General features: G+C 37.1%; 1 protein-coding gene across 1 annotated transcript in view; it reads left to right on the top strand.

The window, feature by feature from the left end:
- Positions 1-22,877, top strand: part of LOC118214143 (brain-enriched guanylate kinase-associated protein) — a 256,035-nt gene that overhangs the window by 32,142 nt on the left and 201,016 nt on the right. Inside the window, exon 2 of the mRNA XM_035393776.1 lies at positions 18,592-18,747. The gene's annotated coding sequence lies outside the window, so the exon portion shown is untranslated. The remainder of the gene's footprint in view (positions 1-18,591; positions 18,748-22,877) is intronic.

Raw genomic sequence — 22,877 nt, 5'->3', positions numbered from 1 at the left:
GTCTGAGGCCCTGATACTTTCAGATAAATAATTCCTCGGGGTCTGCACAGAAAAATCTGTATCACCTTTTGCTATAATTGTATAGTGGAGGCACAAAGGAAAACATTTTCTGAAGACCCGAGGACCCGTTTTTGGTCAATATGGTGTATGAAGAAATGTACTCAGAAATGTACGCTGGAGCTAATCTGTTCAGTACTTTTAAATGAATTTTAAATCTTAAAACGAAGTGTAAAACCTACCGGTAGCCAATGTAGAAAGACTGAGACTGCAGGAATATGAGTCCTCATATTTGTTTTAATTAGTAGTCATATACACAACATATATACAAATCATTGTAGCATTTTAAAAATGGCAACATTTTGCCAAATATATTCTTTTTATACGAGTTACAGTATAAAAATAATATCTTTTTAGTTATTACTAATAGTCTAAAACGTCCCGGGAGAAATTCAGACAATTAAATTAATGAATTAAATTGGGAACGTCATATGTTTTTCACAGAGGGTAATTTTTTTGGTGTTAATTTTTGAAATCCTGCTTTACATTGGGACCTATGTAGAGTAATTTGAAATGGACTATGTACTGTAATGCGATCATTTTGAGTCATTAAGACAGCAAATTTGAGTTAACCTCTTTTTACTTTGCTCTTCATTTAAATACAAAATTGTGTATGTATGTATACATGCATGTATGTGTATGTATAAACAGTGTAAGCATATACAGAGAGGGAGAGATTACACAGTGGTATGCCCAATATTCAATCTTATTGACACAAATCAAGCAGCTGTACAATATTGCTTGCTCTGCAGTAAAGAATTCACTCATTATCCTCAGAAAAGAACCATATCAAACACTTTTGATTGCAGCTAGTGCATCCATGCTGACATCCTGCTATTGTAGCTTTTTGTGGTAGCCCAAACAAGCAATACATTTATTTGTGGGTGGTAAATGTTTTATGTAAAGGTAAGAGAAGTCAATGGAAAATGAATATAAAAATAAATAATTGTTGCAGTTAGAGTACGACGCTCACTCATAATCACAGGGTATTGCTGGTATGGTAATTATAGTCAGCAAAATAACAACACAAAATTATTTGACGTTATAAAATATAGTTGCATACGTTTTGAATAGACATTACATTTGGTAAAACTTCAGTGAAAATTTTTTTCATAATCTATCAAAGTTCGTTATTTCAGTCAACTGAATTATACGTTGAATCAGCTTCTCTAATTAATATAGGCAAGTGTGCAACTAGCCTATATTAATATTACTGAAAATACTGTTCGTCGGTGGAATAGGCTGGTCGCAGTAAAAAAAGTGGGTTTCCCATTCCAAATGTATTAGAAATGACAGAAAAATACGTTTAAGAACTTTACAGTCCATCTCCATATTTAAATTATTGTGTTTAAGTTATTTCGTTAAGCTTTACATGGTCCATTTCTTTTTTGTTCAATGGAAAATACGTTTCTGCATCGTTTGTCTAAACGACCGCATTCAGACCAAAATCAACTAGCCTATGCCACGATATGTGGTCCATAGCCTATATTTTCAAATTCCTGAGCAAATTTAACACATACTTTGTCTTATTGGTAAGAACACTTCTATATTATAATTTATATGCTAAAATCGTTAAAATAAATAGTATACTTAGGATTTAATTCCATCACCAAGTTTCTGCCAATACTTTTTGTACAATTAGAGTGACATTGTGTCTGTTGAAAACTAGACCCCGTGTGCCTGACTAGACGTGATGACACTGCGCATCAGCTCGTGTGTTCCAAACGTATTTACTTACCTTTACTTTTATGAGGCACCGTCTACTCTTCGGGCTCGTATTTCATCTAATCCGTTTGTGAAAAACGACGGGACAGGTAGTATCAAACATTGTAGGATGTAGGAAGGTGACAAAACAGAACTGTTGAAATTTAAGAATTGTATAAGAGAGAATTCCTGAGCACAAAAATAAAATTTCGCGTTGGCCACTTTTCACTAAATGAGGCCATACTAATTTATTAAAATCACTGACATGCCATTAGCCTATTGTAGTAGGCAAATGGTGTTTTGGATACTTATGTTTTATTGTGAAGACACACGTATGCTTGTCTTGAAAGCGAAAACCAGAGATAAATAATGTCGAAGTCATACGTTCAATTAGGCTTCAAATATGTTGACAAGAAACACTTTAAGTATAGGCTTTATATGAATATGAATTTAGTCAAAATTATCTAGCCTACGTACTGCTAAATATTGGCCTGTCATAAATAGTATAAACAGGACGACTGCTAAATATGAATTAGTCTGCATCTTTAGACGTTTGCATTTTTATTAAATTGATTGGTTGTGGAACAATGAATTACAAGTTGGTTTGGTTTATTCAAGGCAAAATCATTCATTCATAATAATTTCCCTAAACTAAACCTATTCAGCAAATCTGCGTTTGATGTGTGTTTCCGTTGTATGATTAACAACAGTCCTGAAGAAATGCGTAAAAATGCGTCGAAATGACAACTTGCACAACATCGAACGGTAAATTATATTTGTGCACGAAAGAGGCTGTTTATCACATACATTTTCCCGCAGGTTAGAAAGCTATTATCCGAAGATAAAACATAATGTCCATGGCCTTAAAAACTATTTCTATTTAAATAAATAAATAAAATAAAAGAAAAAGGCACGGAATCACTAAGGTGCTGATCAAGCAAAGAGAATTTAGAACATATATAGTAACGGCAGAATTAACCCAAATTAATCTAAAACTTTACAATTAGCCACTGTGCTTCACCCCCACAGAAACACAGCTATTTTTTGCAGTGTAGTCAGGCGTCTCACTCCTTGTGCGGATGTGTTTGTATTATTTTTTGATGGCGCAAGACGCTCTTTGGTAGTTTATGGTTCTCAAAATTAGAAGAGGCAACGAGACACAACTTATGATAATGCTGTATTTATGTACTTCCGTGTGCGGTATTGGTTGCCTTTCTTAAGGTCTTAAGTTGTCTAAAAATGGGCTCTTTTGCTGATTTGTTGAAAATTTGCTCTATAGGAGCTCAACAGTGACCCAACCTGAGGATACCGATCTCACAAACGGCAATTGGGCAATTACCGTTTGTGAGACTGGTGTTCTGTTATCTGGTTCTACCAAAAATGTAGCAATCATAGTATCCTAAAATTATAAGCTTGTGAGGTCAACCATGAAGGGTACTGGAGTAATTTTTTCCAATTTATTATTGATCAAGCATAGGGGATGTAGGATCTGTATCCTTAAAATGATTGCTTCATTAAACCGTTATGCCAGAGAGCTGTAGGCAAGCCATCGTAAAGTATGATGTAAAACTTTACTAATGAAATCAGACCATAATATTTTATAATTTATTTGCTTGGTCAGTTATGAATAAAAATCAAATGAAAATGTCTTTGTACAGCACATTTTACGAACAATTTTCACAATACACTTCACAGTAAACCCCCACAAGAGCAAGCATATAGCAACAGTGGCAAGGAAAAACTCTCTCGTTGGGACAATGTTCATGTTAATTAATTAGCAGAAGCTAGGTGGCAGTCTTGAGGTGGTGGCTGGGGCATTGGGTGAGGCTGGGTAGCAATGGTGGGGAGTAACAGGTACTGACTGGGGGGTGGGGTGGGTTGGGGTGGGGGGGGGGGTGGGGGGGGGGGTACAGGCAGAAGCCTATATTTGATGAAGTGCCATCATCATATCTCTTTTGGTGCATAAAAGTCTTACCCAAGCAAGTGCTTGATCCCAAAGTGGGTCATTATGTGCCATCAATAGCCAGTCCAAGTAGACTACTATACACCTCCTTAACTTCAATCATTTTTACAAACAAGAGCAGAGGAGTAGTGGTCTGGCTGTTCAAACTGGGACAAGGGAATCAATGGTCAGGGAACCAATGGCAGTCTTGTCTAATGCTGAGGGATATTTCTGACCCAAGAGAATTGATGATAGTTGGATTAACATTGTTCCTCAAGATAACTATCAAAACTCTAGATGGCATAGTTAAACAGCCTGGTTAGCCTTCTGTACAGCCCAGCAAGCGAGCTTGCTAGTTCAGCTAACAAGCGAGCTAATCAATCAGATTATCCAGTCAGCTAGCTACTCTGTATGATCTTTTCAACCCAACCAGTGACATATTTCACCTTCAAAAACCCCAAACAAAGGCTAATCATCTGTTTTTCACTTTATATTCTGTGATACTAGGCAGACATTTTGTTGTTGCAACACATATTAGCTGAATGATGTGCCTGAATTGGGTACGCTCAATCAGACTGCAGTGTGCCACGTCAAGAAAAGGCATATTACTCAGACTTTGTGCCCTAGATGCTCCAGTCTGTAACAGAAACAAATGCTCTTTCAATTGTAGCCTATGGGGAAAGATGTGGTGAATTCCTGTCCATTTTAAGACATTTGCTAAAATAATTCTCCTACACAAAGTTACAATTTCATTGCTTAATTCCAGGCCTCCTACACAAAACAGATCTTTCAGCACACATGTTCATAGTCCAATCATAATATAAACTATTTATCTTTTAATTTTCTAATTAATAATCTAATCTAATTTAATAAAAACTAATTCATGTTTTACACAATTTTAGTAATATAGTGCTGTAGTCAATAGTTAATTCGGTTCTAGCTACATCCCTCGTTTTCTATTTGGAATATAATTCAGATAATAAATGTAATTTCCAGATAGGCCAAAAACAACCAAGGTGCATCGGTTTGCTTAATATGCAATGACACCTTCGCAACAGCATGTTGCCCTAATAAGCCACAAGTAACTAATCAATTTTGAGTTGTGATTAATCAAACTTTCAGCAATAGTAGAAGACATGACTATCTACTTCAATAAGGTAAATATGAAAATAGGAGGTGATATATTTTGTTCATAGGAAAATAGTTGTATATATTTTACTATGCACAAAAACACGTATGCCCCATTTCAGTATGGTTTTACTTAATAGGCCAGTAATAATTGCAACTTGCAGCAACCTGTCTTTTGTGCAGTTTTCACTTCTGCCATTTTAGTGTAAATTTTGACTTCCAAACCCTTACTCTATGCATTTACAGTACACACAAACCAAGCCATTAGTGATGCACAATCAAGCCATACTTATTGCAGTCTGTTTCAATACATCAGCCATTGTTCTTTATATACAGTACTTTAACATATTAACAAATTCCTTTGTGACCCAAAAAGAAGCAACGTTTCTTGAGTATGAGGAAACAAGAACAGGAAGCATAACTTCAATGCTGGGAAACTGGAAGGCTGTACGCTCATTCATCCCCTGTAAAAGAACATGAAAGAATATTTTTACCCTTTTATGAATTCCATGGCTTGTTTTCTCTTTGAGGCTGTGCCTCCGCCATGTGCTTGCTATGAAATAAAATGCCAAAATGGGGCCTCTTTTTGGTGTTAAGAGAAACACAGAGAAAATTAAGTCACTGTGTGATGCACAAATGACTTGAAAATTGTGGATTTCAAGCATTATGATTATTTTGTTATCCAGGATGTAGGTAGTGCTGGACACATATTACATGTCTATATGAGAGGTGGCTTATTCTCGTTCATTTACCTTTTTTTGGTTTGTTAATGGGAAAGAAAGATTCAACTTTGGCTTAGCATTTTATTGAGTTGTATAATATGCTCCCTGTCCTTAAACGTCTCATCAACTGATTCAAGGGATACAACGGGCACTCTAAAGAGTCCCAATGGTTCCAATTCTTTCCCCTTAAATTTAGGACAGGGCAAGGAACCCGTCGGGCAAGGGGCAGGAACAGGGTAGACCTGGGCCTCATCTGCCCAACGACAGAAACTGATTCTTGGTACGTCCTGGGCGCCTCCCTCTGGAGACCCAGGGGTAGACCTAGGATACGCTGGTGGGATTATATCCACCGGCTGGCCTGAGATCACCTTGAGATCCATCGAGATGAGTTGGCGGCAGTGACTGGGGAGAGGGACGTCTAGGCTGCTCTGCTTGTCCTTTTGTCATTGCGACCCTGATCTGGACTAAGCAGTTAGAAAATAGATGGATGGATGGCAGGGAACTATGTTGATACAGTACACCCAAATATTAATATCAGAAATGAGAACTTATGTGTAACCTGTTTAATATATTTAGATAATTAGCATATGTATACACTCTAACTGTGTGGTTCTGTGGTAAAAGTTTAGATCCAATCTGGTATTTATGTTGAGTGCGATACTTTGGTCATACAATGTGTATGACCTAACACATAGAACACATGAAATTCATAAAGACTCAAATCATGTCTATCAATAGACTGCATCGACCCAAACATACATGTATCACAGACATGACAAAGCCTCTTGGAAGTATATTCCAATCACAAAGGACATTCATTTGGTCTCTTGCACCATTTCAACTATAACACACCTTTAAGAAAAAAGAAAGCACATGATATTAAATTGATTATACTACAGCTGAAGGCCTGTTCTGTTCTGAGTCATCCTTGATATATAGGTCACCACCATTTTGCTCTCTGAAACACATTAGTCTACCATATCAGTAGGAGACTGCTAGGAGAAGCAGGTTCATCAGATGTCTGAATGGTGGGGAATGGATTAAAAACAGTTGCAGAAAGCCCGAAGCGGTATAGAACCTGCTAACGTATTAACTTAAAAGTAATCAGAGAGGAGAGGTTTAAGGCCTTGTAATAACATGTTCTGCTACCCATTTCAACATATAATTTCCATTGCATATGGAGCAATATTACACGGTTTTGTTGAATGCTCAATTCAGCCACTTCAGGCATTCTACAGTCCATCATTTCTGTATAATGACCACTGATATGGGTAACGACCCCTTTAACTTAGAACTCTTTTCAAATCACTCCACAGAAAGATGTGCCACAGTCATATAAGTCATATACAATTAAAGTTGTACAAAGTCATACAAAGATTTACAATGGAGATGCAAAAACTGACTTTGTGTTAGCAATGTTACAAAAGGAGTGAGACTGAATCAGATGCCGGGGAGGAAATGAATGTTGATGACACTGACATCGTGAAGAGAGTGGCAGTGAGCCCGAAATAAAGAGACCGAATGAAAAAGTATTGATACAGCGGTTCTGTGTACAGCTGTTTCAGTTAGCATTATGCCATTGACATCAATAAGAGTCTTTTACTAGTGTTAACTTGCCTTGTATCTTAATCCATACCCCTATTAGCCAATACTCTCAAATAGGCCTATAGCTATTAGGGGTGCCCAATACACCGATCTCGCTCGACCAGACGATCACAGAGGCCATGCTGGTAGATTGTGTGTCATTTAAAAAAAAGACACTTAAAATTGGAATTCTTCTCGTTTTCATCCCATGGCTTCTGCCTGACAGACAGGTACACTTGATTGATTTGACATGACCCCATGACTTTTCCTGTAACACCACCATATAGCCAACTAAAACACAAAAAATACTGACTGTGGAGAGTACGGATTGTGAAGAAATTTGCTGTGCCCTGAAATAGTTTTGCCTTGGTGGAGGTCTACACTCTACTGTCTGCATTCTTTCTAGTTCTGACATGAAACAATACAAAGTTAATTCACAAAATACTCATTACGATCAGATATAGCCAGTTCTCCTCAATTGGGTTTTTAGGTGAGTACTAAAATTCTCTTTATTTGCATGGATATACTCTTCGTTCTCTGCATTCACACTCGGAGAACATTCATGGAAAAGATCTACAATGCACAGATTTTGTATGATAATATAAATGATCTTGAAGCACCAGTTTTGTTAGATAGCCTAGCCTTTATTGCAGGTTGTGCTAAAAGCTAACGTGGCAGCTATATCTTTTTTATTGAGTGTAACTTAATATTGTTTCATCTCCCTAACATGATGTGAAGAAAGAAGCTGTCTGTTTACCTGTGAATGGATCATTTAGAACGTGTGATAAACATAACAGTAAGAACTTTCTGAAAATATTGTCATCTTGTGGTAGGCTACCAAGTTAGGTCACACACTGAAATACAAATAACATGTAGTGGTGGATGTTAAACTCAAGGAGGGGAATATTGTAGGCTTCTTTTTGTTTCTTTCCCATTTGTTTTATTTACAGCTTTGGCTACGACCGTGGTTCTGAGGCTTATAAGGAGGATTCAACATATGTTGGAAGTGTGCCATAAATTTGTACTTTGTACGTGCTTGTTTGGAATTATGCAGTTTGGGCCTTGATGGGGTGTCTTATTAATACAAGTAACATACGGTTCTAGGCCATTGGCCCATACATGTCTATTTTTCTTGAAAAATGAGTGCAACATTTTTGTGAGCTCAGTCACCTTTACAGATGTCTAGTTTCATGTTAGCTAGGCCAAGCCGTGTTAGAAAAAAAAGCAGTTTGCTCTGTGTGTGTGTGTTCGTGTGTGTGCATTCATACACATGCATGTGTGCATCTGGATGGGGGAGGGGTCTGTTTGGGGGGTGGGAGAGAATTGCCCGTGCCTATGTCGCAATATGGGTTTAGTCCAGGTATGAGACTGTGTATAAAACTGCTCCAAAATTTTGACTTCAGTGGTATCAGTGTGCCTGAAAATCTGCAGGGGTCCTTATAAAAATGCATTTGATATTCTTAAAAGAACACTGGCCTTGAATGCCCCTGCAAGTTTCTATGCAAATGCAATGCAATGAACATCCTTTTCTCTCAAGTGGTCTTAGATTCTGGCAGTAGTTATACTATTCATACTACAAGAGTACGAAGAGCTTTGACAGTGCAGAAGATAAATTATTTTGAAGGTTTGTTGTTTAAATCTTCTACATTATCTTGTATCATTTTCCCACATTGTTTTTATTGTGCTAACATAAGCTTGTTTGATTATATGTTGGGGAATTATTATATAATTATATAACATTTCATATTTTTGAACACTATGTTTACTTTTTGATCATTTGACCAGCTGAATTAATATTTAATCAGCATGTTTAGTTGTAAATATGAATATGAACAATGAATAACTTTCCTCGAGCTGTTGTCCAGAATGTGGATAGTGGTGGCCATTGGATTATTGTGTGGCATTCAGAATAATTCAAGAGCTGCATGTTCTCAGGATATATAAAGAGATGATGTTGAATGGCTAGTTGTAGGGGAACAAGGAGGAAGTTACTCTTAAGCTGTCTTCTTATTATATTTCATTCAAAGCACCTGATATGGTATACTGCTAGCTTGCTCATGACCCTTGAAAAAAACATAATGGTTGTTCTGTTTCTAGTCATGTATTGTGGAAGAATACTAAGTAGAGAGTACTCTTGACGCCATTTGAATTCTTAAGAGCACATGATATATTGTATCGTGTTCTGATCTTATTGTATATATAGTATATATTGCTGTATTGCTATTTAGCTACAATAACTAGGCTGCTGGCTAGCTTTTCATCGATCTGTGGAACTCTGGTACAAGCAAGCCAACAAGTCTGATTGCATTGCTGGCAGCTAGCAGTATAGCTAACGTTAATAAACTCACAATATTGGTTGCTCAGGAAACTGTCAATCTATGCTTTCATTCACATAACTACTTGCTAAACAGCTGTATTTCAGGTTAGGACAGGCTTGATAATTAGCATGAATAGCAACTACTAATAGAAACTGAGTGTTTATGTGTTCTCTACATGTCTACTGTGTACAGTATGTGCCACATGTGTGTATCTATGGCATGTTGAGACTCCAAGAGGATTGATATATCTGGTAAATTATACCCCTTGTCACTTAATCTGCATCGTCAGTAGAGAAAAATGCATGATTTCAAACTGCTATGCGCTGGCTGTGACATAATCGAAGCACTAAAGCAATGGCAGCACTGATGCCCTACAAGTATAAACACCCTGCCTTACAACTGCCTGATGTTTTCAGGGCACTTATCCACTATGCTCTTTCACATAGTATTTCTTAGTGGTTATGTGATGCTGTGTAACAAGAACATCAATAATAATAACAACAACAACAACAATAATAATAATAATAATAATAATAACAACAATAATAACAACAATAATAACAATAACAATAATAATAATAATAATAATAATTGTTATTATTATTATTATTAATAACATACATAAACAATAGATTTTGTAATTATGGGAAATGATTTGTAAAAATGAAAATATTACATTTTAATAAAAAGCAGGAGTATAATAAGTGTCATTACATTAAATTGACACCACGTTGCTTAGAATCAATTGAAAGTGTGAAAAGTAGTATCTCATTACTGTCTCTGTGATGTTATGGTAATAGTTAGGAACTCACAGACATTGCTGCCATATTACAAGGTCAGTCATGTCACGCAGACCTCTGCTTTTCTCTGGTACTAAAAACACAAGCAAGAGAAGCAAGCACTGATATTCACATTAGGAAGAATACGGTACTACATAATGAGAGAAAGATATGAATATCTTCCCCTGTCTTTGTAACACAAGGTCTTGAAACCCCTGATTTCACATTATGGGGGTGAGTCTAATGCCCTGACATTATAGGAACTTTCACTGCATTCATACATGGTACTCCTATTTAGACAGAAACATCCTCAGCTTACAACTACTGTTGTCACTCAAAGTTCCATTGTAGAACAGGAGTAAGGGCAACCATAACCACCAATGGTGCTGAAAGATGAAGTGCAATCATGCAGAGGAAGCAGATTGTGTGACCTTAGACTCTAGGTGTGTTACGTCTTCCCAACTAGCACTAATGCATGAGAAAGAAGACATGGACTGAATCAATAAAGGACATTTATTCAGGCAAATATCATATAAACGACATAAAAAATACCAAAGATGGGGGTACTGCAAGAAAGGAAAATATGAGCATATTCTCTGCAAAAGAATGCTCTTCCTCTAGAGCAGTGGTTCTCAAATTCGTTCCTGGGGGACCAATGTGTGTGCCATAGTTTTCATTCCAACCTCAACTGCAATCCCAGAATTTTAACAAGCTGTTAATTTTTCCTAATTAGGTGCTTTTCATGTTTCAGAGCATAAAATTAAGACTAGATACTGAAAGTTCTCATACACTTAACAAAGAAGCAAATGAACATACCTGACTAATCAGAAACACATGTGAAGCCATTTGTCCCAACCAGTATGGTGCTCTGAAATGCGGGACTATATATACAAAATGCTGTTATTTCCACATTGTGAAACCAAAATTTAATTAAAATACCCTTTAATAAAAACAGAGAATCTGAACTTTAACTACATCTGAATTGTTTGATTACGAATATAAAATTATGGAGCCAAGTGCCAAAAAGTGTGGCTTTGCTCCAAACATTATGGAGTTTACTGTATATCTGTCAAATAGTCTTAAAATCATATGCATGCTTTAATGCTTCAGTTCTCACGTGCAGCTCTCCTAAGATGATGTAAAGCATTGTGGTTGCTGTTAAGCAACTTTACCGACATTACCACAGAACTGTAACTCAGTGGCTGTCTGGCTACATTTTTCATAGGTTAGGTATTTAGCCCAATACAGGGCAAATTATGCAACTTACATTTTTGTATAATCAACCAGTTTATACTGCTGGATATATACTGAAGAAATTCAAGCTAAGCACCTTCCTCAGGGGTACCACAGCATTGCTCCAACTGAGCATCAGACCTGCAGACTTGGAGTGAACCCAGTTCCAAGACCATTATGCTACACTGTTGCAGCTAAAGTACTAGTGCTTGGTGCATTGATGTACCTTTTGGTGCAGACTTGAATCCTGACTATGCCAGCGCATAAACGGTCATAGCACGGAGGGAGAGAGTAATTTGGCAGGGTATTTACTACTGCACTGCGCATTTGTATATCCTCCCTGTCAGTCAGCCTTCTGCGGCTTTGCGGCTTACCAGCAGCTGACATAATGAAATATGTTGCAGCTTTAGGATGGACTTGAATTTGTATTGTGTTTTCAACATCAGAAGAATAAGTAAATACATATTGGATTAAAAATGTTTCAAAAGACCAGTGTTCTTTTCTTCAGTCTGAGACCCAGATACGTGTGTACAAGAAGTGTATACAGTCGGTGAGACTTTCCCATGGGGGTCATTTATTTGTTTTGTGGTTGGCACTTTTATTCTCCTAGGAAATGGAAGGGATCCTTTTACTGATTAGCAATGCTATTACTGTCCCCTGTTTCCATAGCAGCACAATTTTGCAGCTTAACAGTTTCTTTACCGTGTCTTTAATAATGTTACATTAGCCAGAGCCATAAAGTCTGGCTCAATTAATTATATACTGGAGATTAAAGGTAGAACTGTTTAATTCACCGAACTACTTTTAGAATCCTGAAATTTAAAGTGCTTCTCTCATTTTGACTCCTGCCAAGTCAATAAATATGAATATTTTTGTTGCTAAAAAAATACACAGCGGACAGAGTTGTTTTCCAATTACAGTGTCAACCGGTTTTTCAAAGCATATGCCAGGAAATTTGATGAAGGAGAAAAGCAGTGATTATTCTTTCACCCAGGAGACAGAAACACATTTTAATTACATAGAGTTTGATCTGGGACATCAATGAATATTAAAAAGTGATACGACTGTTTTTGCATTGTTATATAACCTGTTGCCTCCTGTTGCAAGATGTGGTGTTTTGCTGGCAAAACATGTAAAGCAACAACAACAACTTAATTTCCATATCATTTTTCTCAGAACATGATGCTCAAAGTTCTCCCCAAAACAATAAAACTGGGATAAAATATCCAAAGTAACACATGAAAGTAAAATTAAACCGATAATACACAACATTAAAAAAGATTAGAGAATCATTAAAATACAGTGCCTTGAGAAAGTATTTGCCCCTTTCCTGATTTCCTGTACTATTGCTTATTCGTCACACTGAACGGTTTCAGATCTTTAGATAAAATGTAATATTGGACAAACCTATGTAAACACAAAACACATTTAACAATTACTTCATTTTTTTAATGAAAAAGTTATCAAACATCTTCAACACCCATGCAAAAATGTAATTACCCCCTTAAACTTAAATTTGTTGTACCACCTTTAGCAGCATTAACTGCAACAAAATGATTCCTGTATGTTGATATCAGTCTTGTGGAGGTATTTTATCCCACCCTGAATCCCATTTTTGCCCTGTCTATTTTTTTCTTCTGGAGTCATGAACACTGAACTGATGAACACTAACTGAGGCTAGAGAGGCTTGCAGTTCATTGGATGTTCTTCTGGAATCTTTTGTGATTTCCTGGGTGATTTGTCACTGCTCCCTTGGAGAAATTCTGGCAGGGCAGCCACTCCTGGGAAGATTCATCACTGTTCCAAGTGTTCTACATTTAGAGATAATGGTTCTCATGGTCACAGAGTCTTAGAAATGGCTTTGTAACCATTTCCAGACTGATATATTTCAACAACATTTTTCTCATCTTTTCTGGAATTGCCTTTGATCATGGCATAGTGTGCTTGTAGAAACTTTGTGGTGACTACTCTGATGGTAAGGTTCAATATGAGTGAGGTTCAGATTCAACAGGGCTGGCTGCAATCAAGCCTTCATGTGTTCAAGCAGCTGAATGTATTTATCAATTTAATATGGTTACTTTGTTGATTGAGTAAATAAGGTTGGTAATTACTTTTTCATATGGGTTCTATGGCTGCAATTACTTTTTCATTAAATAAATGAAAAAATAATTTAAAATTTGTACTTTGTCTAATATTACTTTGTCTTAGGATGTCAAACGATTCAATGAGACAAATATGCAATAACAGAGGAAGTGCTGGTTTCCTGGGTTGCTGTTCTTGCTCGATTGTTTGTGTCAGACATTCACTTCTTGTTTGTGGTGGAAAGAATGAGGGGAAGGATTCTGGTGTTGCTTGGAAAACTTTGTTGCAGGATTGTATTGTGCTTTCAAGTGTGTATTTGCTATTAGTTCAAGTTTTTAAAAACCCATATTAAAAGTAAGGTAAGATGGTTTTGATTCTTTGTTGTCATTAGGGGATTGGGGGAAGGGGAGGAAGGTAAGGAAAGATAAGCTGAAGAAGCAGCCTCCCAGTGGATGAACAAAGCCATATGGGAGACTTTATAAGATATATAAAAATGACAGCACTGACAGCAATAAGGCTGACTATTGTAATGCATGCATGCTGAGGTTAAAAAAGAACTATGGGAAGCCAAGAGGCTCTTTGTAAGGCAAATTGGCCAAGATGCAAAAAGTAATCCTAAATGTATCTTTCAATATTGTAGTAGGAAAAGGAAAGTGAAAGGTGCATCAGCAATGAAGAAGGAGCATTGCTTTGTAAGAATAAAGATGCCTTAAATAGTTATTTTGTTGAGATTTTACTAGAGAAGAAGTAACTAATAGACTGGAAGGCATACTCAGTACTCAGAATGTCTTAGCAGAGATAGAGGATGAAGAAGTACAAAATGACATATACGAAAGAAAAATAAGGCAGCAGGCCCAAATGGCATATACCCAAGGGTATTCAATGAGTTAGGTGAGATAATCTTTAAACAATTGACAGGTATTTTTAGACAGTCTTTGGAAACTGCAGAAATTCCAGAGGAATCAAGGTAATATATAATACCAATATATAAGAAAGGAGACCATACTGATCCAGGAAACTACAGGACTGTCAGTTTAACTAGCATACATTGTAAAAACCTAAATCCAGAAGTGGATGGAAACCTGGCAAATTAAATTCAGTATAGCCAAATGTAAAGTTCTGCATGTGGAAAATAAAAACATTGGGCAGGACTACTTTATGGGAGGAACAAAATTGAATATGCTCAATTTGAAAAAGATTTGGGAGTAATGGTTGGTCAAAGCCTTTCAGTTTCTGGCCACTATGCTATAAGTTAAGGCCAGCAGGATGTTGGGATATATAGCCGAAATATTGAGTATAAATCCAAGAAGGTTATACAATACATTTGTTAGATCACACTTGGAGTATTATGTGCAGTTATGGGGATTGTACTACAAGAAAGATCTGGAAGGCTCTGGAAAAGGTTCAAAGAATGGCAACCTAATTGATTCCTGGTATGAAAGATAAAAACTTTGAGGAAAGACTTAAGATGCTTAATCTCTTTAAGCTTAGTAAAAGGAGACTTAGAGGAGGTTGAGAGGCAAAACATGACTGAGCCACAAGATCTAGTCAGTGAGGTCACAAATGGAATTATGTGCCATTGAATGAACAGCAAGCCTTCAAACCAGGCAGTTCCTCCTCTGTGGCACTGCTTTTATAACCAGTGGCATTTAGACATAGAAAAGTGTGTTATGTTAACTTTTATTTGTTAAGAGGTATGACAATGATAAGAAGTCTTTTCAGGAAAGGACAGGTTATTTCTTCCTAGGTTCATGTATTTCACCAATCATACTGAAGCTGGGTGGTGCAGTGGGTAGCACTGTTGCCTCACAGCAAGAAGGGTTTGAATCTCAGCTTGGGGCCTTTCTGTGTGGAGTTTGCATGTTCTCCCCGTGTCCGCGTGGGTTTCCTCCGGGTACACCGGTTTCCTCCCACAGTCCAAAGATGTGCAGGTAGGGCGACTGGAGACCCTAAATTTCCCATAGGTGTGAGTGAATGGCGTGTGTGCCCTGCGATAGATTGGCTGCCTGTCCAGGGTGTATTCTTGCCTCTCGCCCAATGCATGGGATAGGCTCCAACAGCCCCCACGACCCTGCTGAGGATAAGCGGGAATAGATAATGGATGGATGAATGGATACTGAAGCTGCTGCATGGTGTGATGCTATGATTTAATAGGCCTGGCCTTATCTCGTAATAGTAGCAGACAGCAGAGGCATAGAAAGATTAAAATAATAACCAGAGATACAATGTTAAACTTAAGGGTTATGTGTCACGTGATGTTGATTTCTGTGTACAATAAGCCATTTTCTATGGTTGGCACAAGGGTCAAATTAGATATCTGGAACATTCAGCAAAATATTTGATTATCTAGAACATTTGGCTTGTTCTAGTAAGTTTCGTTGTGGGTGATTGCATTGATCATGCTGCTAACAACAGGTCCCCATTTCATCAAGATGGGTTGAATATGTAAGAGGTTAAGGTGTAGTTACAGTTACTAATTGATGAATTGATTGATTTGCAACATAAAGGTTTGACTATTCAAACAGTCAAACTATGCCATACTCATTTTAGTGAATGGTATATGCAAAATATGGACAAGACAGAAAAATAACTTGCCTGACATATGCAGGTTTAAAACTGAAATCAGAAGACTGTAGAAATTTTCCAAGATATCTACAAGGATAGTGCTGCATTATTTGTTCTTTTGGTGAAAAGTCACACTGTTGTTCACCACAGATTGATTTATTCAGTTAATGTGTGATAAATGTGTGATAAATATTCAGTTGCAGTGTCTCTTTCAAGGTGACAGCAGTTTCTCAGATCTGAAAATCATTAAGAGCAATGGTTCTATAAATATAAGAAGTATTCAAATGCAACCATTAATTCCTATCAATAACTGTATAATTTAAAGACCATTGTATTAGTAAGATTAAAATATTTTTAAAGAAACTTTTGATTCTAGCAGCAGTGTTGTATGTAGATGTAAAACACACTATGTAAGTGGATAAACACTAGACATGCTTGGTAAGTAATGGTAACAAAACGATTCGGTCTAAATATGCAAATATGAATGCAAGCCAAAGATTATATTCAAAGCATCCACATTATATAAAGCATTCCAATGACTCTTAGCATGTGCATTACAATCACAAAAATGTGGTACAATGGAACCTCAAAGTAACAAACCTCAGAGTTATGGACTGATCATTCAACTGAACTGCAAACTACCTAAACTGAAAGTAGCATATAAAATGACACCTTATCAAGCTCCTTATGTTCACTGATGCAACTTAGTTATACCGTGATAAAACGAAAACAAAAAAGTTAGCAAGCTCAGACAAGGGGAATGTCCCAACACCATTTCCAGAGGCTACAAGATGGATGGTTCTTCGTTAAAAAGGCCAAAATGGAAATAAAACAGTTTGTTAAAGAAGCCAAAGATAGCATGGTACTGAAGAAGACGTGTAAAAAAAGATGTAGTAATGAGTTCTCAATTAGCTCTGGATTGATTATTGGCTGATAACATCAAACAGTGGTTTATAGCTAGAAAAAATGAGTAGCCTATTTGGAAAATACAGATGAAAAAGGGTCAGCAAGACCCTTTGTGCATATTCTCCACAATGCTTTATCATGTAAGGGTCAGATTTCTGTGACTTGGCACAACCCAGCTTAATAGGCAGTGGTCCAGTTTATTTTTGCAAGCCAAAACCCATAAATTATCCAGAACTAATTTGCTGGATGCATCACACTGAGACCTTCATCCAGAACCTCAGAATCCAGCATTTTTAAGAGAGAATATTGTTTTCCTCCATTTAGTAGCCCAGCTGCCAGGTGTGTCAATGTGTAGTTTATCTTGCTTTGATTTATCTAATGTTAACTTTACCCTCAGTTTTAATATGTGTTTAGTTGAGAGATTGGTTCAAATGTAGAACTCTTGCAGAGCTCGTGTGTAAGAGCAAAGGTTAGAACTGAGATAATATTCTGTGTGGACACCGAATGTGGAATCCTCTAAATGGGTCTATAAAACTTTCCTCAATTAAGTCAGTGCAAACTAATGTGAAAATTAGCCATTTTGAATGAGGAGCACATAAGTATGTTATACTAAATAGTTTGAGGAAAACTTTGAAAAGATGTATTAATTTAACTATCATTTGACTATTACTTATCACTCCAATTTTTAGGCTTTACACTGAAAAATGTATTCCTAGTAAATATAATGTGAACATCAGTAATTCACCAATGTGTATAGAACTTTTTAATTTTAGCATTTTAATATAAACTACTCACAATTTGGTAGACTGTTGAAATATTATTTAATGGTATATCACAAATTTCCAAAGCGTTTAATATAATTTCATTACAGTAAATATTTGCACAAAGGTTTTTTTTTGTGTAATTTATGTATTCAATTGTTAACTCATAGTCATTTTTCAGTACTCTCTTTATTAAAAATCTCCTTCTGCCAAAATATACACATGGTTGCAATACTATTTATGATGACGGCACCATCTGTTCCAAAACATACTCTTTGTCTCAATAAAATAAATATAAGAATGTTTGGCTTCCTGTTTTTCATTTTGTTCCTACAGCCAGTGTCTTTAGAAATCCCCTTATTATTATTATTATTATTATTATTACATTTAGTACAATTCTTATTACGTGTTTCCCTACATACAAATTGAATGTGCAGCCTTTGCATTACATGTAGAGAAAATTAACATTGACACCCCATCTGGTGATGAGCTTGAACAGAATGTTCCCTCTCTGACTGGAGCCTTGAAAAGGCAATCCTCTCATGTGTGGATGTCCTCTAGAATTTCCTCTTTACATCATTCAGGTGCGTGGGGATGGTAGGGACTCATTCTAAACTGTATTGCTATTCCTTGCTCCTTTATCCCTGCCAAGACCTAGATCTGAGTTTTGCCCTATGTTCTCTCTCTCTCTCTCTCTCTCTCTCTCTCTCCTTCTCTCTCCTTTCAAATATTTGAAATGATGCATTGCGCTGAATAAACCCCCTCCTTTCGCGCAAGCAGAGGTGCTGTGATTTGTTTCTTTTTTTGCAGCATGAGAACGACAAGGTTGACGTGTACACAGCTGCAGCTGACAGGCTTCCCGGCGGACTGCATATCTCACATTTCCTTTCTGAAGCCATGCCTGATTTCTGTGAGGTCTTACTACACCGCTTGATCGCTGGCAGCGCTAGTCTCGCCAAAGTGCACGTAAGGATCCCGTCTCTGACACATTGGGGATTACGTTTCCTTTTTTTTAAGGATCTCCTCATTAACGCCACCGAATTCCATTTTTATCTGCCCACCGCCCTCCCTCTGCCCTTCTTCTACCTTTTCAGTCATAACTGCTTCCTGAATATCTGCTGACAAAGGATTATTTTTAAAAAATCTGCTTACCTTTCCGTCTTTTTGTCGCTGAAATACACTGTTGGCTTCTAACCCAGTTACCTTCTATAAACTGTGCCGGATTCTTGGCAGCGGTGCTTAGTTCATCTGAGGACAGCGAGGAACTGGAAAAACAGCTAATGCCTCCCGCATACTTATAGGAATGGCAGCGATCCAGAAACCCTACCAATAGTATATCAGCAAGTCTGCCACCAAAGAAACATTTTACAGTGACCATCGATGCTGTTTCCCCTTCATGTAGATTCATTCCCCTGATATATTTCTCAAACAATATTTTATATAATCCTTTGATTCTCTCCCAGCCTGCCCTCACCCACCCCCTCCCCTGAATCACACTGCTGCACAGCTCCTGTTCAACTTGAATGAACTTGCCAGCGGGCTTCCTGTATCTCAGCAACAGCCAAGTGACACACAGGATCACTATGTTATCTTGCTTACTGTCTCTCTCTGATTCATTTATGAAACTGTTTTTTTTTCTTCCATGTAGTAAATGTTACTGCTTTCTCCCAGAGAAATTGGGTAAAAATATAATAAAGTTAAAATACAGATAAAGCCACAAATCCATAAATCTTTGCTATTTTTGCAGCGTTTTTAAAGAGTTTTTTTTTCTTTCAGTTTCCTCACGTCTAATTTCTTTCTGACTCACAAAAAGCAAGAGATGTGGAGTCAGTATATTCATGCCAATCTTGCCACTCAATGGGAACAGCACCAAACCACTGAAATGGACTCCTGGGGGACATTCAGTCTATTCATTACAATGCTTTGTCTTTTACACTAAGTTAAAAATCTGAACGGGTATTACACTTTTTACATACTTGCACATAAGTATGTAGTAAAATACTGAATACCTGTGATATTGGGAGCCGGCTGGGTTTCTGTTTTTATTAAGATGATCTTGAGGCTTTCATAATAATTCCAGACTAAAATCACTCCTCTTTTATTCTTGCCTTAATGTAAGGCATCTGAGGTAAGAAAGATCCTCTGACCTTCACTCTCTCGTAATCAAGATGTTTCATTTAATACTCAAAACATAAAGTTGAGAAAAGTAATTTCACGATTCAGAGTGTTGCATCGAGCTGAGTCATGACTGCTAATGAGAAGCAGACTGAAAGGGCTCGTCAACTTGTCAAGAACTGAAAAGTGATGATGAGGGCCTAGATCCAGTTGGGTATATCAGTGATTTACGCAATGAAACATGAGTAAGACTATACAAATATTTGTGTGTGTGTGTGTGTGTGTGTGTGTGTGTGGGTGTGTGTGCATGTGTGTGTGTGTGTGGTGTGTGTGTGTGGGGGGTATATATATATATATAGCCCTGAAATAGATTTGCGGCCTGTAACCCTTCCTCTTGCCCAATGCATGCTTGGATAGGCTATATATACATACACACACACACATACAAATAGATGCCGATCCCTCCATTTTCTGCCTGATTGTTTTTATTTATGTTTGCTTTTGATGTGTTCTTCTACTATCTCCTGAACAACAAATTTATTTCCCATTTGTTGTTTACTTTTTTGCAGGGTAACAGGTTACTGGAGGCCGAATAAACATTGATAATAGTTTTTTTGGGTCAAAATTACAACAAGTCCTTGCTATGGTCAAGACAAATTCAAAGGCAAGCAGAGTCCAGCACAACAACATAACAGATCCAGCCCCAGAATGTAGACGTTCCTTGATTTCAGTATTTTAAAAGTATTTTCTACTCCACGGAATAAATATTCAAGTCACTTACTTATCTGGATTCCATTTAAAATCTGCGTGGCCAAGACAGACATGAAATGGGTGCTTAAAACATGTTGAGGCATGCTAGATATTCATGTTGGACGGGGCTTGAAGGTGTGAGACCAATGACAGTAGGCAGGCTTCCTCTTTTTTCATTAAAGTTGTGGAAATCCCATGTTACTCAGAGAAGTATATGAATTAGGCCCACAATATATGCACCACCTGCATTAATTGGTTAAACATATTTCGGGAAAAAAAACTGGCTAATATTATGACACTGTCGTTGGAATTGTTATTACTCATCACATTATTACAAATGACAGCGCATGGCCCTGACACAGAAACATTTTTACCAATTCATTATCAACTTATGAAATGATAATTATAATAGCAATGACACATACTTTATGTAGCTACATGCCTTTGACACATGGCACACACAAGTGCATATGATTGTTATGACATGAGCATGGACCAGAGACTGATTCTTTGGGTTTCAGGTGGCTACATAGATTCTGTCCATTAAAAATGTTCACAACACATTGCATGGGAGCAGATTGGCCATAAGATTAGAGCTGAAGGACACCTCTATATTGACAGTGGATTGACAAATTTGTATATCTAATAGATTGACTAGGGCCTTAATGAGCTGGATTTCCTGAACAGGCCACCAGTGAAATGAAGTGTGTCTCAAATGACAGTTACACAGGTAGAATGTATACAATAGACCTACTTCCTTTTCATAACTGACATCACACTGGCTAGTAGAGTATGTTGGGTTCTGCCTGAGATTGAGTTTTTTTTAACCTATCATATATTTTCCTGTAAAACGTTGTTATGACTGTGTCTCTGTAAAAAGTGCTATGTGAAGAAAATGGAATTGAACGGAATTACACTTTCTTCCTCTGACAGCAATAAATAATGAACCTTTTCGGTTGGTTGTATATTTTGGCGTTGGCAAATAGTTACCAAATGGTATTATTATTATTTGTGACCCGTGGGCAGTGTCTAATCTCACTGTGTATCTTGAGGCTATTGATCAGAATACGTAGCTGCCAAATGTCCTGAGTGTCAAAAATACACCGGGCAATTTTCTTTTCCACTGTGACTGTTATTATAAGCTCTTCGATGTTATCACTGCCACGGCCTGGTTCCCAGAACCGGTGAGCCCTAGACAAGTAAACCGTCAATATAATATTAGTCGAGCAGCGCCCCTTTGAGTTTTACTCCACTTGCGGATATGGCATTCTGAGCACTTTGATATCCCCTGCTATCACTGTACTTTCAGAATAAGGTGAAAGCTTACAGTACTCATGAATATAATTTAGAATACAATAGATGTACAAAATTACCTGGTGACTAAGGAGATGGATTATGTATTTGCTTTTAATAACTGCATAGCATTCTGTTATCATTTTCAAGAATTGTGCTTTATGAGCTTATGTACTGTATAGCACTAGAGAGCAGTTTATAAATGCACTTCTTTCCATTAATTAACCCTGGGTTTGACCAAATCAACCAAGTTGCCTTTGTGATGAAGTGCTATTCAATAATGGAAAACTCACAGATAATATTCTACGGTTAAAATAATTATCTGTTATTATATCAGGAGTCCTTGTCGGGAAATATCAGGCATTCTTTTCAAGTCCTTCTGCAATTGTCAATAGCTCATCTGCCATGATCAACAGTGCAAGAATTCAGCCGTTGGCAACTTTGTTCAAAATGAAGTGCATGACGTACAGTGCGTTGTTCAACTGTTTTCAGGCCATTACATTTGGGTCTTTGTACAGTATTTAAATAAAATGAACAACAATATGATTGGTTAGTCTCCAGTGTTTGCAGTACAGTGTTCCAAAATTCTTGAGTGAAATCAAACTTCTAAATGAAATCGTTATTTATTTTGGCAGGTCTTGCATAACAGTGAAATCCATATTATTGTTTCATATTTCTGGTAAATGTGAAGGTGGTGTTATGTGATACCACAGTTCATTTCAGGTCTTTTTTGTGGCTTGTTGTAATTCAAACATTGTGTTGAATGCAGTGGTGCATTTTTTTTGCTCCTACATTTGATCCTCTCCACCCCCACCCGCACACAAGGTTACTAGCACATTTTTGTTGTGCTGCTATTGGCACAATATTGTAATTGCTTATTCCATTAAGAAACCTCAAAGATTTTTGGAAGGCTCTCCCACATGGATTCTTCTTGAGTC

The sequence above is a fragment of the Anguilla anguilla genome, chromosome 1 (assembly GCF_013347855.1).
Source record: "Anguilla anguilla isolate fAngAng1 chromosome 1, fAngAng1.pri, whole genome shotgun sequence".
Taxonomy (NCBI): Eukaryota; Metazoa; Chordata; class Actinopteri; order Anguilliformes; family Anguillidae; genus Anguilla; species Anguilla anguilla.
The sequence above is the reverse complement of the archived record's forward strand: the minus strand, read 5'-3'. Positions and strand labels throughout refer to the sequence as shown.